Source organism: Sciurus vulgaris, assembly GCF_902686455.1.
Source record: "Sciurus vulgaris genome assembly, chromosome: 3".
NCBI classification, from domain to species: Eukaryota; Metazoa; Chordata; class Mammalia; order Rodentia; family Sciuridae; genus Sciurus; species Sciurus vulgaris.
In genome coordinates, this window is record NC_136463.1 from 181536368 (window position 1) to 181540811 (window position 4444).

At 49.2% G+C, this 4444-nt stretch overlaps 1 pseudogene across 1 annotated transcript; it reads left to right on the forward strand.

Annotated features, from left to right (window-relative positions):
* Positions 1-281: 281 nt before the first annotated feature.
* LOC306658340 (large ribosomal subunit protein eL32-like) lies at positions 282-715 on the forward strand (annotated as a pseudogene). The gene has a single exon. The product of its transcript is annotated as a large ribosomal subunit protein eL32-like (transcript).
* Positions 716-4444: the final 3729 nt, after the last annotated feature.

Below are 4444 nucleotides of genomic sequence, written 5' to 3' on the forward strand. Positions count from 1 at the left end.
AAAATTTTTCAAAAAGGAGAAAAAAAATCTACAATATAATAGTTATATAGTATTCAAACCTCCCAGTCTTCAGTAGCGTGATACATGAGAGGTGCCTCACAATGAGCTTTCAGTCTCCAGCAGGCGACTCAGGATGGGATTTGCCCCACCTAAAGATGGCAGCTTCCACTTCCAGGATAATCCAAGATGTCCACACTGGCTTCCAAACGTGTTGGCAAATGGGGAGCTGCAGTCTTCCTCAGCACTGCCTACAGAGGTGGCTGCCATGTGTATTTGGCATCATGGCTGCCCTTAGACCTCTCTTGAAGCCCAAAATCATCAAAAAGAAGACCAAGAAGTTCATCCAGCACCAAACTGATATGTCGAAATTAAGTGCAACTGGTGGAAACCCAGAGGTATTGACAACAGGGTATGGAGAAGATTCAAGGGCCAGATCTTGGTGCTCAACATTGGTTATGGGAGCAGCAAGAAGACAAAGCACATGCTGCACAGTGGTTTCCAGAAGTTCCTGGTCCACGATGTGAAGGAGCTGGAAGTGCTGCTCATGTGCAACAAATCTTACTGTGCTGAGATTGCTCACATTTCCTCCAAGAATCACAAAGCCATCATGGAAAGAGCAGCCCAACTGGCCATCAGAGTCACCAATCCCAATGCCAGTGCAGTGAAGAAAACAAATAGACAGTTCATGGGCACATTTTTCTGTGTGCTTAAATAAAACCATAAAAACTGTCAAAAAAAAATGGGGAGCTGTAGGTTGGGGCATGGGTGTGGTCAGGCTGGGTGTCCTGGAGGCAGGGTGGTTGGTCTGGTTGAGGGGTCCCAGAGGCAGGGTGCATCAGTCAGGCCAGGGGTCCTGCAGGTCCTGACTGTTGTCTCAAAATGGCAGCAGCCATGTGTGACCAAACCTGGGGGGACTGTGAGAGTGAACTTCCAGGCAACAGCAGGCAGCTGGCGATCCAATGGCGGTCTGCAGGCTGTTGGCAGATGATCAGCAGGTGGGCCTCAGGTGGTGGGTGATGGGTAGGTGAAAGGCAGGCGATGGGCAGGCAAGAGTCAGGCAAACAGGAAAATGATGGATGGTAGGGGGCAGTCAGTGAGCAATCTGCACTCAAAAAGTAGTCGATATGCTGTAGACTGCAGGTGATCGCAGTAGACAAATGAGGTAAACGGCAGGGGATCGATAAGCAATAAAGACTGCTTCACAAAGAAACAGATTTCCGCTTGAAACCCAAGTTATGGAGCAACAAGGAATGAAGCCTCCCTCTAGTCTGCCATCTTGGCCTCCTTCCCCTTTTTATTTTTTACAAATAAAAAATAATTTTATTTATAAAATTTAGGGTCTTGCTAAATTGCTTAGGGCCTCGATAAATTGCTGAGGCTGGCTTTTAACTTGTGATCCTCCTGTCTCAGCCTCCCAAGTTGCTGGGATTACAGGCGTGTGCCCCTGTGCCTGGCTTCAATTTGGGTTTTGACAGAGTATTAGTCTGCTCAGGCTGCCATAACAGAGCACTATGTAGATCATTGCTTGAGCAACTAATTTTACTGGAAGTCCAAGATCAAGGGTTGTTTTTCTGAGGACTCTTTGGCTTAGCGATGGCTGCCTTCTCCCTGGGTCTTCACAGGATCTCTCTGTATGTGTCTGGGTCCAATTTCCCCTTCTTTTAAAGACACCAGTTATACTGGATGAGGGCCCACCCAACAGCCTCATTTTAACATAATTATCTCTTTCAAGACCCTTGCTCCAGTTGGGGGTAGCTCCATGGCAGAGCACTTGCCTGGCATGTGTGAGGCACTGAGAAGAAAAGAAAAGAAAAGAGAGAAAAAGAAAGAAAGAAAGAAAGAAAGAAAGAAAGAAAGAGAGAGAGAGAGAGAGAGAGAGAGAGAGAGAGAGAGAGAGAGAGAGGGAGGGGGGGAGGGGGAGAGGGAGGGGGAGAGAGAGAGAGAGAGAAAGGAAAAGAGAAAAGAAAAGAAGACCTACCTCTAGATTCAATCACATGCTAACATTCTAAGGCACTGGGGGTCAGGACTTCAACATATGAATTTTGTGGGGACATAACTTGGCCCAGAAGAGGAAGTTATCCTGACCTTGCTGTCCATGGACACTGTGACAAGCTTCATGTCCTACAACAACAGACAGTTGCCCGCAGGTGTGGGTGAAGCCGGCTCCTCGCCACCTGGTAGGCTCCGGAGGGATTTTAACTCAGGTTCCTGCAGGGAGGCTAGCATCTTGTCATGTGTTTGTGTCATTCCTATTTCCTGTTCTGAGAAAGCTCGGCACAGGACAGTCCTCTGGGTGGTCTTGGACTCACCAGCTATAGAATGTGCTGGGAATGTGACATTTTGAGACCAAGAGGGCTGGCTGGAACAGCCCAGGCTCTGTCCCCCTTAGGGACAGGATGTCCTCAACCCCAGCCTCTCAGCCCCATGGTGTGACACTCAGGCCAGCTGTTTTTCTGAGTAAGCCATGGTGGTGGGACAGGTGCAGTGGAGGCTCTACCCAGGAGCGTTCCAAGCCTTTGGAGGTCGCTGGCTACACGCCTGGGCTTCTGTTGAACCTGGCCGCCTGTCCGCAAGGGGTGAGCCACTTCGTGAACTCGTGTATGTTCATGAACCCAGACCGGTTGGTAGCCAGGTGCTGCAGTCTGGATACGGTTTGTGCCCCCAGGGTTTGGAACGGGAGCTTGGTCCCCACTGTAGTGGCATGGTGAGGAGGTGGATCCTCAAGCCGTGGGGCCTAGCGAAAAGTGATTAGGTCCTGGGGCATCACCCGCAAGAGAGGCGGACATCATTCTCACAGGACGGAGTTTTTGCAAGAGCAGGTTGATATGAAGTGAGGGCCCCTGAGTGTGCGGCCTTTTCTTGAAGGGAAGTCATTTCCCTTTATGCCTCTCCATGCTGTGACACAGCCAGGGGGTCTTTGACAGATGCCAGTGGCATGTTATTTGGACTTTGAAGAGACCAGAATTGTGAGCAAAATAAATCTCTCTTCTCTGTAAAGTACCCAGCCACAGATGTTTGTTATAGCAATACAAAATGGACAAAGACCCTGGGGCATGATGATCCTGCCTTGGCTCTTTCATAGACTTTGTCCATTTTTATTGGCTTATTTGTCAAGTTAAATTGCCAAGTTTAGGGCTGGGGATATAGCTCAGTTGGTAGAGTGCTTGCCTCACAAGTACAAGGCCCTGGGTTCAATCCCCAGCACTGCAAAAAAAAAAAAAAAAAAAAAAAATTATATATAATATAAATTATATATATGCATATTGCCAAGTTTATTACTCACTGAGTGTATATGTGCTCTTGGGTCTATTTCCATGCTTTTGAGACCTTTTTCTGATCTTCTCAAGCCTTTGATTCTGACATCCCCCTTCTTCTCACTAGACAACTTCATGCTTTGATTTACAGAGGACCTGGAAGGCCTCCTGAAGGAGCATAGCCAGTTTAAAACGGAAGGGCCCACCTTCTGTCCTCTCTGAGTCCCCAAACCCTGAGGAACCACCACATTCTGTGGTCAACATCTGTTGCCCTACATCAGGCAGTTCAGGTGAGCCACTTCCCCTTTATTCCCAGAAGGGGGAGCCCAAGGGCAGGAGGTGGTGGAGGGGCACGAGGGAGTGACACTTCTTCCTCCCTCCCTCCCTCCTCTCTTCCTCGGTAGTGATGGAGCCCAGGGCCTCAAGGCGAGCGAGGCAAGTGGTTTACCACTGAGCCCCACCTCTAGCCCTTCATTTTACTTTATTCATTTGAGACCGGGTTTGGCTCATTTGTCCAGGCTGGCCTGGAACTTGTGATCCTCCTGCCTCAGCCTTCCGAGTCACTGGGATTACAGGTCCAGCTCATCTTGATATTTTACAAGTGACCATTCAGAAATCTGGGTTTACCCACATTGCTGCAGAAGCCAGAGGGTTTATTTCAAAAACCCTGACAAATCAGTGGGGGCTGCTGGGTTGTGTCTGGGAGGGCAGTACAAGTGACTTCCTGCCCACCCTGAGCCAGGACCCTCCTTCAGCCACCTGCCCCAGCCTTTCACCTCACTGCCAGTCCTCAGACTTGGGGAGATTTGTAGGGGTACTTCACAGAGAGGAATATAGGGCCAAAATTGGGGTGAGCACCCACCCACCTTCTAGCTGAGGTCAGGGGCTGTGTGTTTAGGAATTCTGCCTCCCCAGAGAGATATCTGGCCTTCGTTCCTGTTATGATTTAGACATAAAATGTCCCCCAAAAGCTCATGTGAGACAATGCAAGAAGGTTCAGAGAAGTAATGATTAGGTTATGGGAGTCTTAACCCAATCAGTGAATTAATCACCTGATGGGGATTAACTGAATGGTAACTGAAGGCAGGTGGGGTGTGGCTGGAGGAGGTGGGCATTGGGGGTGTGGTTTTAGGGTATGTATTTGTATCTGGTGAGCTGTGTTCCCCCTCCCCTCCCCCTCCCTCTCCCCT